The sequence below is a fragment of the Falco punctatus genome, assembly GCF_963210335.1.
Source record: "Falco punctatus genome assembly, chromosome: 4".
Classification (NCBI taxonomy): Eukaryota; Metazoa; Chordata; class Aves; order Falconiformes; family Falconidae; genus Falco; species Falco punctatus.
In genome coordinates, this window is record NC_137583.1 from 14,708,697 (window position 1) to 14,723,257 (window position 14,561).

At 44.7% G+C, this 14,561-nt stretch overlaps 1 long non-coding RNA gene across 1 annotated transcript in view; it reads left to right on the forward strand.

Annotated features, from left to right (window-relative positions):
- LOC308062056 overlaps positions 1 to 14,561 on the forward strand; it is a 92,223-nt gene that overhangs the window by 62,126 nt on the left and 15,536 nt on the right. The window contains exon 2 of the long non-coding RNA XR_013927454.1: positions 1 to 14,561. This exon is cut by the window's left edge and continues 51,419 nt beyond it; it is cut by the window's right edge and continues 15,536 nt beyond it. This is a non-coding gene — a long non-coding RNA (uncharacterized lncRNA).

A 14,561-nucleotide genomic window follows, 5' to 3' on the forward strand; every position in this document is an offset into this window, starting at 1 on the left:
AATTTGTCTCCAAATGTTTGCACCCTCTTTTGTTCCTTTGAGATGTTTAGCTAAAACCATTCATGATAATTACAGAGCAGCAGTCCTTTGACAAATCAAAGTTTGAAAGAGCCATTCTTGTTGAAGCCTGTTGTTACCAGTCCCCAGGGCCTTTTCTCTTTTGCAGAAACAAAAACAAGGGGATTGTTTTGGAGTTGTTTTTTTTCTCTATAACAAAGAATGTGCCTGTCTTGTCCCAGTGTTCAGATAGAGAAGCCTGCTGTACTGATTGTTATTTACAGTCTTCCTTGCAATAGTTCACTGAGTTGCTGGATGGAAAACTGATTTTCTTTTCCTGTCTGCATATCATTCCTGAATTTGTTTTTATCTGTTGGAAGTAACAATTTGGCAGATATCAGCACTTTTCCCATGTTTAATTAATTCCTTTAATTTTGTGGTAAATGAGAATAACGGGGCTTAATTTGCTATTTATGTAAAATTCATTGGTAATTATGGAAATCACAGGAGATTTGGCTTTACAAACCAAAATTAAGTGACCTCTCCATGAGGATGGCTTGGCACGTCTCCTTCACTTGTTGTGTGAAAGTGGAGGTGGCATGGAAGCAGATGTCGCTAAGCTACATTTAGGTTACAGGAAGATGAAACGTGGAAATTTGTCATTTAAAAATACATTACATGAATGGAAATTAATTCCAAGAGTGAAACACAACGTGCTGTACAAAGACTATTCCTACCAGATCCTTTTCTGATACAGTGCTGCTTCCCTTTATTTAATAGAAAGTGTGACACTGTCGTGTCTCTGAGGTCTGGGGAGCACAGGGAAAGTCGGATAAATGGATTGTAAGGAGTGTCTGAGCTTGAAGCTGGGGCCTGGAATATCTGGCTTTAGTTTCTCTTTCTGCCACAGAAGACTTCTGTGCACTTGAGCAAGCTCCTCGTTATTTCCTGCTGTACCAACTAGGTTTGTAATATTTCTGGTCTGCTTTGGCTAGTTTGAGTGCCAGTGCTTTGTGGAAGGATTTATCGTGAAAAGGGCATAGCAGAGGCAGGTCTGCCTCCTGTTGGAGACCTCTGTGTGCTACTAAAGCAGAGATGGTACGTAACACCATATGATGTGTACCAGCATCTGGCGGTTGTGGTTGTCTCCAGTGATCCAGGACCTGGTGGCGCAGAGATGCTGTAGGTGGTGAACTCTCCCCATCCTGGCTCTTCTGGTGAGTTGGCTTTGGAGAAATCTGGATTTCAGTTTGTGCATCGTGCAAACGTGAGCTGAACTGCACCATCCTCTTGGAGTGGCTTTGCTGGCACCGCCGTGAATTTGCAGCGCTGGCTTGGCCTCCCCTGGCTGATGCAAGTCCAGCGCCGATGCCAGCCCCCCTGGCAGCCTGTCGGTTGGGTGCTTTCAGTTGAGCCAAGGCTCTGGGATGAGACATGGCTGGCTGGACCCAGAAAGAGAGAAGAGCTTTTGTTACCCTCTGTCAGAAGTGCCACGGGTATTTGCAGGGAGTGGGACAAGCTACATGGGCTTCTTTGAATTTAGCCTCAAAATCTAATTTCAAAGGCAACCACTTGCAAATTTCCAACTGTCTTTTAGTTTTAATGTTGAAAGCCGCTTGCATTCCCCCAGTGGCAATGCTCAGCAGCCCTTGAAATTATTTCCAGCATGTATTTTAAGTTTCAAAAGAAGGAAGCATGGGGAAAAAAAGACAATCTAGATTCTCCTCAGTGATGCTACATCAATACTTGGCTGATCTGTATAATGCTAAGCACAGCAGAGCAGAGCTGAGCTACCAGTTGCTGGCTAACGAGAGGATTAGCTGTGCCTGCAGATGGGCTGGCATAACTTAAGCAAGAGGGCAAATGTGTAGAAAAGTCAAACTTGGCCTCTGGGTGAAGGTGGTACAGCTTTTCCTCCAAAGAGCGTCCGCAAAACAAATGGTGGGCAGGAAAGCAAAGTGAAAGCGCTTGTTTGGCGGAGACTTGAAGAGCATCTTGCAGTGAGTCGGTTCAGCTTCACTTAATGTTTGTTACTACTAATAATTGTATTTATATCCCTGGCCAGCCCAAGTACTCTGAGGTTTATACGTGATAATCAAATCCAATCAAAATTTATGCACAAACTCTCACGAACAGCATTCTCCAAGGTGGGCTGGAGAACTGGGAGATCAAACAAATTGACAGCAAAAAGTTTTCAAAGCCAAGAAATAAAACAGCAATGCCTTTTCCCCTTGGTCTAGGCAGGGACAGGGATGTGAATCCAGCCTGTGGGTGTAGCGGGGTATGTGCTGTGGTCACCCTGTGAAACCTGCTCAGGACCGGGGTGATCCTGAATTTCTTGAGGTTCCCTTGAGGCTTCCTCATTGAGCAGATTATTCAAAAAGAACGTGACTGTTTCGGAGGGATCTTTGTCAATTGTTTTAATAGTCTGGCAGGGAAATTATTCAATCTCACACTTAAATGTTTACATTTAATGTCTATTTTAAATCTGTTACTGTTGGAATAGAAAGTGTTGCAATGTTGCTGTAAAAGACGATGAAATTTTCCATCTTTTTAAATACAGAACAAAAATTTTGCTGTTTATTTCTGCATTTTCTGCATGATGTTTGACAATTTTTCCATTCTGATCTATTATGAAATCTGCAAACTTACTAGGATTTAAGGTCATGCTATTATATTAAACTTCCATTGTGATATTATTATATTAAAAGTCATAGAATGTCTATTGATACCTTTAGGTTCCTTCTTGAAATTACTCTTCCTTGTTGCTGATTTATACTCTTTGAGATCATAGCCATCATTTTTCCATTTTTGATTGAATTCTGAAATTATTTTTACAGCTTGCGTTTGAATTAGATTTTTTTTCTTTTCAACTAAATAAACCTTCTTTGATGGTTGTAGGGTGGTGTATTTTTTTTGTTTGGGTCTGGGGTTTTTTGCCCCTTATGTCCTGGATATTATTCACTCACACCTTATTTGCCTCAAAAGCATTTGCAGTTTCTGTTTTGGCTTGTCAGTTTTTCAGAGAACCAGTAGTCAGCATTAATGGTCAAGGCAGTATCTGCAGAGAAAGATGAAGTGTGGTCGTGATTAACCAGTAGTGAAGCCATGATGAATATTTAGTTAGGTGATTTGTTCTCTTTATCTATTTTTTTCGTCCAGGGAGATTGACTACTGAACCACCTCAATGTAACTGCTATATTTTTTGTGTTAGAAAAATATTGGTTTCTAAAGTGTTTCCTGAAGTTGAACCCCTGTGGTAATGTAACTTCTTCTGCATATTATGGCAGATGTATTTCAGTAGGTCTGGAGGGGGTCTCAGAGAAATGGCTCTTAATGCACTGTGGTGGCATGCTATACTAACTGGGTCTTAAATTTATAGACAAGCCTCTAATTCTGTTTTCTTTGTGTTTAGGAGGCAAATAAAGCAGTTTGAGTCAGGAAAAGCAGGAAGTACAGCCGTGGGTGATTCGATAAGGAGATAAAAGGTACATATTCAGCAAAGGACCCAAGAAAGCTGCCGATGCAGGATGGGTCAGGTCTAAAGGCACACTAAGGCACAGAAGCGAATTTCTGATGTGTGGGCAAATCACCCTCATGGGCTGGCAGGTGGAAGACGCACCCCTTACAGAGACCTTTAGCTCTCCCAGGGGAACGAGCAGAAGGTGAAGCTGTAAGTACTCAAACATATTAAGCCAAGACTGAGGATGTTGCTACTGGGGGGGTGACTCAGGTTTTGGCTGTGGGGAGCACGGCTGGCAGTGCAGCGCTGCCGTCTCATGGCACTGGCAGCAGTAAGGAGGGCATGATTTAAGGAGCTGCTTCATGGAGCAATGCAAGCTGGAGTAAGCAGGGGAGGGACTGGTCCACTGTAAGAGCTCCTGGTGGTAGAAATGAAAGAGAAAATCATCACTACAAATAGCAGGTGAAAGCAGTTGAAATTAATTAGGACTGCAGCGTGAGGTGAAGTTGCAGAAAGCTGTGCTCAGTGCTGTATGTAACTACCTGCTGATTATCACAATCTCTTTGTTCATCCACAATTCCTCGAGGCAAATCATAGCCCCTTCGCTTGAGGAGTCAGAGGAACAATTGGATTTTGGCCTCAGAGAGAAATCCTTGTTAACTTGAACAAGTAAAACATCCATGCTGCTTATTCTATGCTTTTCATATGCTTATTGGCTGTTAGTTTAGCATTTTTCAAGTGAGACCAAGAAGGGGTGATATTATTTTTTCTTTTCACGTTTCTTTCTATAAATTTATTCTTCATGTTCTGCAGAAACCAAGTTTCCCCCCTATTGTTCTTGTTATTGGCATTGTACATAGATAAAACAATTTAAGAGAGTATTTTTCCTAGTTAGGCAGAGCAGAGATACAATATACCATAGGCACATCTGTCAACATGATGCCCCTGCCTGTCTTTATTTTCTCAGTTTGCTTGTGGTCCATTTAAAATTAGATTACAACTGATTGGTTCCTGCATTCAAACTATTTTGCACAACACTCCATCCATGGGCGTATAAAACAAAACTGAGGTGACTGGAAAGCCTAAGGGATCCATTCCAAATATCACTGTGTAGTAAAGACTGTATTTCCTTAATTTTTTATTGATTCAGCACTCATTCTTCTGTAATGCTGCTGTGGTAATAATAAAACTCAGTGACTGACAGTGGTGCCCCATAGAAGTGATTTAAACAGCCATACCAGGGAAGAAAGCAGGCTTTGTTTTTGCAAAAATTTTGCCCAGACTGGCTCAGAGAATCTCCCTTTCAGGAAAGGAATAGACTGTGTACCTTTTCCCCTTTGAAAATGTATCATCTGTATTTCTTCCAGCCCTGTACTACACCCTTGAAGCCAACAAGGCGCCTGCTGTTGGCACCGCGGTGTGCAGCCCACAGCTTTCAAAAGCAAGTATGAGTATCTGGGTTGTAGATGGCAATGAGTTATTTGTGTAGGGTATGGAACTGATGTTTGTTCAAATGTAACCCCCAGACTATTCATGTGATCCATGATACAAAAAAAATGAAAAGAGCGTTCCTGTGAAATGGAAGGAATTTGGCTAATTAACAGTCACAAATCCTCTGCCATTTACAGGTGGGAATTTCAAAGGACCTGGTGAGGTTTGGATTCACAGACCCAGCAGTGAAGGGGGAGCTGGGCATGGGAGTCCCTCAGAGTGCCTGGGAGTCCTTGCCTGCCCATGGGAAATGGGATGGAGATTTCGTTACATGCTGTGAACCTCCAGAGTATGCAACCCTGCGCTGATGAGAGGCACCTCTCGGTCTCCGCTGCCCACGAGGCATTTGGCTGGGGGAGTGGTGTGTTCACAGCACTCTGGCACGGGTTTCTGCTCCCTGCAGACAGGCACAAGTGAAGGAGAATGCTAAGATGAAATAAAACTTAAAAGCAGATATATGGGAGCTCTAGAGGCTGCTGGATGGTAACTGGTTTCTCTGTCAGGAAAGGTTAATCTGCTCTCATGAGCGTGCCAGAACCATAAAAAAGCCATGGTCCAGAGTCTGTTTCTGGACTAGGGAAATGTTAATGGAAATAGTCTCCTGGAGGAGTTCCCCAGGGCCTGGCAGAAATAGTATTTCATGTTGGGGTAGGTATAAATCTACAAGTTGTTTGTGGCCCAAAACTTGGGAACGAAAGCCAGGGAAAGTTTGATCAGAACTGTCCCGGTTGAGATGTGCTAGCCGTACCCATTCACAGAAACTGAACTGCGATTAATGGGCACGTCTGAAGTAACCCCAAACCCTTCAGGGGCGATTTGTGGAAGTGACTGTGGCAGAGCCTCTGTAGGGGCTGGGTGTAGGGGCAAAGCTGAAGGCCTTTTCCCTTGGCTCAGCCTGATTAAAAAGCAAATCAAACCCACCCCTGAAAGAACAAAAAGCTGAAGTCTGGTCCAAAACCAGCACCTCTGCACCCAAGAGGGGAAGCGGCACCTGCTTTTGCACTAAGTGGCAGTTTCATTTACTCTGTAAGCTCTGTGCTTGTTGTTGATATCAGATACTAATTAAAAGAGTGAAAAAAAAGGTGGCTCAGGCCTTGGATGAGTGGCATGAACAGCTCTTTGAGCTGTGGTGGGACATGAGCATCTTTGCCTCGATGAAGGGTGAATGGAAGGTAGCAGTGCTGCCAGCTCAGCCAGGAGCAGCAGACGGAGGGGAGCACAGCCCATGCCACCCTCTGTCACACCGGGAAGGTCTCTCACCCTGGTCCCAGTGAGGGATGAGCGCCCCGTGCCATCATTGCTTCCCAAAGCGGAGGGCTGGTTTCTCTGGACTTGTTTGCTGTTGACTGAAGTCAGGCAGTGGCATTCTTCGGGTGTAATACTGAATGAATATTGAGTGTGCCTCTAAGATAAAGTCATTATTTAGGAGCTCATTAAAGTACTGGCCTTGAAAAAATTTCCCGCTGCTAATATCCTCTTCCATCACTGTGTCAGGGATGGGAGCTGGTTTAGAGAAAGCGCAGTGTGCTCCGCAGCTGCCTCCCTCCTCTTACCTGGGGGGCTGCTGGGACCAGGGCTGGGGTAAAACTTTTTTAAGCCTAGAGCTAAGAAAGTGCCAGGTGTTAACACAAGCTGTAAATTGCTAAGTAACTCTGACAAAGTCCCTCAGCACCCTCATTTCCAGAAAAGGCCCTGCGGCTATTTTCTCGCTACTCCTTCCTTTAGGGAGCTGGGGTATTGCTCCCTGCTGTGAAAACATGCTTATCCCTCCTGGTTTCCCACCCTGCTTTCTGCTTTCGCTCATGCTCCTGAGATTCACCTCTTGCTGTGCCTGCTGGATCCGCAGCGGGAAGGGAGAAAGCAGCCACTGCTGTTCCCACCCTTCTCTGTCCCGTGTGCTGGGAGGCGGCTGGAACCCTGGGAGATGCCATGGATCCCTGTCCCATGGGACACCTCTGAGCCTGCCACCTGGGGAGCGGCGTGAGGCTGCCCACTTTCACTTGCTTGAAGGTAACTTCAAAAAGGTCGAAAACGAGCTGCTGGAGTTCACCATCACGAAGTGCTTCCTTGCAGCCCCGTTGCGGTTTTCCAGGTGGACCCTGTCAGCATCGCTGCTGTGTGGGCAGCTCGCAAGCTTCTCAGCCACGGTGGTGGTGGCATTCAGGACAGCAAGTGTCTGTGCTGGGGAGCCTGTCTGCAGCCCACCTTTCTTCCAGACGGTGTGCAAAGGCCCGCTGGAGCTTAAATAAATACTAATTTGCAGTAATGGCATTTAATCCTCTTCAAACCATAATTTACAGTATCAGATTATTATCATAATATCTGATCTACAGTTCTTAATACTTTATTGTTATCCCATTACAGGGAGTTCTGCTGGCACTGCATATTGTCTATTTCTCTTACAAATGTTCTACAGAAACCTTATTAATTATTAGTCTCATAAAACACCTGTTAATGTTACCATTTTAATAAATCTCCTCCTTAATTAAATTAGGTGGTTCTGATAGTAATCCTCTAATGTCCACTGCCTTTCTGTTCTCATCACAGTCTGATTGTAGAGTGGGAAGCAGTGTTCAATTATAATTGATGTAGGCCATAATTCAGAACCAAATTATAACATATAAAGCCATATGATCATTGAGGAATATAATAGATCTCCACACTAAAGTGTCATTTGGATTGATTAGTGCTGTTTCTAGAGCCTTGTTAGAGGTGAGAAAAGGCTTAATTCAAAAGGATCTTTTTTTGCTTTTCTTTTTCTCTCTTTTTGTCTTAAATTCGTGCACTCTTATTTCCTCCTTGATAAGCAGCATCTAATTCATCTACTTTGGTATAAAGTTCACAACACCTATTTTCCCACTCTTTCCCACTTGTATTTCTGTTCTAAAGCTGACCTTTTTTTTTTTTTTAATTTTTATTTTGTAAAGGCAGACTACATGATGATTTTATTTAATGATTTAATAAAACTTTTCCTCCTGAGATAGGTGCAAGAAATAGCAAGCACCTATTACTGCTGCTACCCGAGCATGAAAGTACAGTTATGTATGATACAGCAATACTAAAGCTATATGCAAAACATTAAAAGGATATCAGAACAAAGACCTTACCCTAGCTGGAACCTACATTAGGCACCAGAAAGGTTTCCTACACTGGACCAAACATGCTCCTCACTTGGGACTAGGTCAGCTCCTCTCTGCTAGGGAATGTCTCAGGAGAAACCTGTCCTGGAGACCAGGCTGGTGCTCACGCAGTTCCTGTTAGCATGTGTCCTCTGAGCACCTCTCAGCCTTGACTGCTCTTTTTCAGCTCTCTGAGTAGAGTTGTGCCATGTTTTACGGGATTAACGATGATCTCTTACCTTGCAGGAAACCCTAGAGCAAAAAGCAGAGCTTTCCTGGGACCACGGGGAGAACCTGACTCTCAGCTCTACAGACCTTTTCTGAAGTTGCTGGGGGAAGCCTCTGTTTTACATTGCGTCACCGCCTGCTTCCCCTGCCATCATACTCGTTTGCCTTCACCGTGACCACTACAGTCATTTATTGCCCAGGAAAGCAATGTAGCAGAATGTCTGTGGTTTTAATTGATTTTAGTGTAACTTAGAAGCTCATGTCGTAGCAGTTCTTCAGGATCTCTCACTTGCCCTGTGCATGCCTGCCTCCTCCCCTCCCAGTCCTCCCACTTTCCTGTGGGCTTCAGTGTGCACCCCCCCCCCCCCCCCCCCCAGTTGAATGTCCTCCTCAGCAGGATATCGGCTGCTTCTTGCCCCATTTCATGAGGTGTATCCGACCCTTATGTCTCAAAGAGGATCCCATGGTTGCAGTTTCTGAATCATTTATGAATCAACCAAAGGATGTCATGGCTACATTGTATATGATGATCTGACCCTTCAAAAAAACCCCAACTTGCTTTCTTCCTTTCAAAACTGAATTACACACCAAAAATGGTTTGGAGAGAAAGAGCTGCAAGCTTCATCTGGAAGATGTTGAAATGAAATATTTTGACTTTTTAAAAATGAAACACTTTGGTGTGTTTGGATTCTTTGCCTCTTGTTTTCCAACAGTGGAAATATTTTATCATTTTTTCCCCACATTTATTCACAGCTTGCTGATACTCTGTTGTTTTGACTCCTTCTGCAGTATTAGCTTTGGGTGCTCATTTGCTCAGCTCCAAATCAATCGATTTTGGGGGTTGCGTTCCTGCCCCATGTGTAGCCACACTATATGCCCTTTCAAGCAGGGACTGAATAGGGATGGAAGATGAGTACTTCAGTCTCAAGTAATTAAAAACAAGAAATAAGTGGAAATCCATGGAAAGCAGCTGTGGAATTTGGACTACTAAGGGGTAGGTGCAACACAGGTAACTTTCAAGTGATTGAAAAGCCCCACGAACAAAGTGAGGTGCTGGTTCAGTATGTCAGACTGAATTGCAAGTTGTCTTCTAACATTTTCCTACTGCCCGAACCGCAGCCGTTGCTTGCTGTAGGCCTGCAACGGTTTGTAAGGAGCAGATTCTGCAGCCGAGGCTTGCAATGAGACATTAGCTCCTGGTGCCCACGGTGGATCTTCCTGTGGGAAAGAGACGATGCCTGTTTCTCTGTCCCCTCCCGGCACTGAGCGGAAGATTCCCCATTCACTGGCACACAATGTGATAATTGACATTGAGTTTCCTGGAGCTGAATACTGCCTGCCCGGGGTCAGCATCTGCTCTTCCATCTTGCCTGCCTTTGACGTCCGATCTGAACTCCCAGCGTCTGGGGATCGAGGGAGTCCCCCAAGCTGCTGAGCCTTTTTGTTGCTAAGAGATGATTTCTGGAGGAGCAACAGTCATTAACTTGTTGGGAGTGGATACGGAACTGCAAATTAAAGTAATTCGAAAACATTTCTCCCTTCATGCATCAACTGCAAACAGAGGGAAATTATCCTGAAGTCTGGGATATTCTGGTTACTCTTGGAGGATGCTTGTTCCAATGGATTGTTTGGATGTTTCACAGCAGGGCTACAACTGTGCGTAAGTATTGCTGTCCTCCCCCCTCCTCTCTCTTTTGGGGTGCGTTTAACCCATGCAAAGTGTGGCAAAGCCCAGCATCTGCTCAGTCCTGTCTTAGCTCTCCACTTGTCACACAGTGGAGACTCTACTCAGAGACTATTAGTTGGTTAAATGCGATGATGCTCGGGAGCAGTGTGGGGCCCAGCCTCACTGAAGTTTCATAGCTGAAGCATAGCTGTTGAGATATACTCCTACTAGAGAGAGATGCATTACTCCTACTAGGAGAGAACACATTAATTTTCTTGATTTCAGGGTGTTTTTTTGCAATGTCACACATTTCTGCTGGGAGAGGGGAGGCAGGGCATGGAGTCGCTCTTGACCCAAGCACACCATACTTTGTGCCTCACCCTCCCCAAAGAATTCTTTGTACCATTTAACATCAACAAGATGTTAACATCTTTGCAAGAAACAGAATGTGATTTCTGCCTCGGGGGAGCTGATCCTTCCCAGCAACACCTTCCTGTCCAGGAGGAAGCCCCTTGGGCAGTGCAGCTTGTTCTCTCTGCCTTCAGCCCCGTGGTGTTTTAGCAATCAGCTGGGGTGAAGGCTTTGGCCGGGGAGGGGGGGACTGTCTCCAACCTGCTAGTGTGGCTGCATTAGCATCCTTTCTGCTCTGGCCTGGGGCAGCACAGAGTACAGCTGCGCTGTATGGTGAGACACCTTCCCTGTGTCCTGCACACAGACAATCACTTACTACACATTAGCGGGATGTAGCAGAAAATTTATGTATGATTTCCCTCTGTTCAGTTTGAACTGAAATACCATTCTGTGGGAGAACTGGGCCTCAACAGAGCTGAATGGCTCAAAGAATGGGTCCTATCGAGGCTGATAATCTTCCTGAGTGATAACACAGTGGATTATACAGCGATTGGATGTTGAGAGTATGCTGACCTTAATCTCCCTTAACTTTGGTTTTCTTTCCCATCTGATAATAATGGAGAAAGTACGACAGTACAACATGTGCCATAGAAGATTACACACATCCTGCTTCACTTTGCAGATGGCTGATACAAAAATCAGAGACAATGCTAAAATAATTAAAATGCCCACAAAAATAAACCAGTCTATTCAGCTCCTTTTGTGAGGCTGTGGCTAAGGAAACTGAGCCAGCCAGCCTGAAACGCACAATACAAATGTAAGCAGATCTTATTAAGATTCTGTGTGGCTGTTAAAGCATCCTCAGCCGTTGCTTCCAGCTTAGCTTCACTGCTAATGGGGAAGAGAGGAAAGATTAGTTTAGGCTACTCTGAGACACCACAGATATACGTGGGAGGCATCCTCTGTTGCTTGAACTTGTATTTCACTGACCTGCTATGTGACGAGTAGAGTGCCAAAACCACAGAAAAGCTGGCACATAAAATCCATGTCTACTCTATCTACTCTGTCAAGGCTAAAAAAAAAAAAAAAAAAAAAGTCCTGAGTGAGCCTTGGAGAGTCAACAAATCACTAAAACAGCAGCTAAAAGAGGAAGTTCAACACGAGTTCAAGTCATTAAAATTCCCTATAATGTATGCTCTCGCAGACTAGTGGGCTGAGTGTGGTCCTGGCGAGCGGAAGGATGTATGTGAACTTGTGCTCAAGTAGAAAATGGACAAGGTTGATGTAACTGACCTTCAGCATTGAAGCCTGATCATTCCTGTCATTTGAGATGGTTATGTGGGAAGAAAAGGCCAGTGGTGCACCTCTGTGCTGGAGATGGTGAGAAATCGGTTTTCTGTACAGCTTTCTTGGGCAGATCCCCACCGGTGAGCAGAGGAGTGTGACATATTTATGTCTCGGACTTCTGCTGGTACTAGCATGCGGTCTCAGAGGAGAAGGTAACTAGGTAAAGGAGTGGCTGTGGTGGAGTGTGGACCGTTTATTTAGAAAACACCTTTTCCTAATGGCAGCATTTGTCTAAAAAGCAGACAAGACCTATGAACGGTGAATAGGTTCCTCTTATGTTCTTCCACACAGGCAACGTGAAGAAAAAGGAGATCTCATTGTCTCCCTTACCCAAATGTCTCATTGCCTCCAATGGGGGTTTAGTTCAGGAAGTGCAAAACAGATCTGGTAACTATATTTCCATTTATTCAATAGCTCTGAGATTGAAAATGGTGGAGACTGGGCAAAAGAAATAACAGCGGCATCTCATATCCATGTGTCGCTTCATTAAACATCTGAAAACGGCAATGAAATAGCAGAGATTGCAGAATGAGATTCCCAGGCAGCAGGATGACAACATAAAAGGCTCTGTCCTCTGCTTGTACAATATATGTGTGGTCAGAAAAATAAAGGCAGCAAACTATCTTACTATAGAATAGACAAGGATTTTCATAGCTGCTAGTTTGGATGCACAGGAAGTAGAAAATCCTTTACACAGGGGAGTCACTTGTTAACTTTGGATATGTGTATGTGTAACTGAGATTAAAAATAATGTGGTTTCATCCTTCTCCCTGTCAGGAAATATTGCATTCAGAAGCTCAAGAAGTAACACTGAGTAGCCAAGGAATAGATGACAATATATTGTAAAGCTAACTGATGTGTGCAAGAAAAGTAGTCTTTACAAAACAGGTTGTTTGCTTTTATTGCTGTTTTAAATAGAAAAAAAATTGATCAATCTTTGCCCCCTCAATATGGGGGAAAAAGTTACTAGATCACAAATTCTTGCAAAGCTGCCTGAAGGCATGACAGTTGTTGAAGGAAGGGTTGGGGTTTTTTTGTACTTGCAGAGGTGTCCAGTGGCCATGGGCAGCAGAACACTCCTTCTGGTTTTGAATCCATCTTTTTGAAGTTGTAGCATCCAGCAACTCGTCCCCTTCTTTCTGAGCCCCATCAAAGAGGTGGGACAAAGCAGCCCCATGGTTTAGTAAGCCTGAAGTGCCCAGATCTGAGGACTTTCTCCAACTTTTGCCAACAGAGGTCTTGACACTAAAAGCATCCCACGGCTGAGATGAATGGATGGTCTTCGTAGCAAGGATGATCTTGATCAGTTTGAGTGGAGGAGACAGCATTGGGTGACTCTGGCATGGGACCAAAGTCTTTGAGGAGCCCAACAGGAACTCCTGGGACTGGACGTGGTCTTGCTGGTCCTAAATAAGCAGGCTTTGGCTCACAACCTCTCTGTTTTTCCTGTGCTCTTTTGAAGGAGTGCTTTAGTTCGCATTCACATCAGAAAGGGAAAAGCAGTGAAAATATTTTCACCAGAACAGAATTCAGATAACTGATTGCAACCTGTCAAGTCCATTTAAGGCTCCAAATAAGTTTCCTTGATCACATCCATCTACACAGTTTAGTTTTTGAAATCTGGTGTTAAATCTGAGGGTAAATAATTAAAATGCTGGGGATAGGCAGTCTCTCAGCCATCCTTATGGAAAATTTGGTCCTGATGCCACAGGGATTGACTCTGCAGCTGTGGAAGTTGGAAAGCTTTCAGCAGCACCTGTAAATCTATGCTTGTGGACTTTCAAAGCCCATCTTTGCCACTGGACAACCTGTGTAAACAGCAGTGTGTTGGGATCTTGCTGTAAGAACTGAGGTTTAGGCCAGTTGCTCGTCATCCTTGCCAGTCCCTTGCTGGCATCGTCCCTGGAGCAGACATCGCCTACCAGTGACCTCCACCCTGAGCAGCTCCCTGCCAGACCTTGTCACCCTGCCTCTTGCTGACGAACTCCTGTGAAACTCTGAAAGCTGTATCACCTCTCGGAAGCAGAGGTAAGAGCAAGCTCTGGATCTGGTGTGGGGGCTGGGGTCAGAGAGACCAGCATGAGCCCTGTCTATATGTGGATGACTTGTCTTTTGGCTTAGCTCAGCCTCCCAGCCCCCAGCACCACCCCGATGGTCCCTCAACCAGCCCTGCTGCAGTGAAGATGTTCTAAAAGCCTTTTCTGACAAGGGGAAGTTTGTAACATAAATTCATACTTGAGTGCTTTTTTTTTTTTTTTTTTTTTTTTTTCCAGGTTTGCCTTCTTTTTTTTAGGGAAAAAAGGGTTTTATGCTTTGGTTTGTACTTGCTTGCGCTGTTAGGTCCCGAGGCAGGCTTTTCCCGAGGACAGCTGTAATTCCAGCTGTGTCTGCCCATCAGGCTTGCTTCTTGGTGGCCCTTCATGTCACTGCGATCTTTTGGCAGCCGCCTTGTCACCCTGGCACAAATCTCCTGAAGGAATCACCTACTTTACCAAATTCGAACTCAGCTCCCTCATGGGGGAAAGGATGCCCCTGAGCTCTTGCTATCCATTTGCATCCCCCAGAGTGGCTGAGCTCCCAAAGCAAAGGGAGCAGACGGGCCAGGAGGAGCCCAGCCAACACTGGCAGATCAAGCTTTTGCTCACCCAAATCTCATCTGCTGTCCCAGTGGAATGCTGCTAATTCTGGGGCTCTTCCTCATTAGCTTCCATGTGCTCTCCCCTAGCTGTTGTCCAGGACTTTGCCTTTTCACTTGGAGTGTTAAAAGAGACTTTTTAATTAGGTTTTTGGTGCATCTGCATCTGTACAGCATTTCACAAATGATATGGGTCCCTGCACACCTTTGGTTTGTGTTGGCTTTGTAATTATAGCAATGGAGAGGGATTCCCCAGGAGCTGCC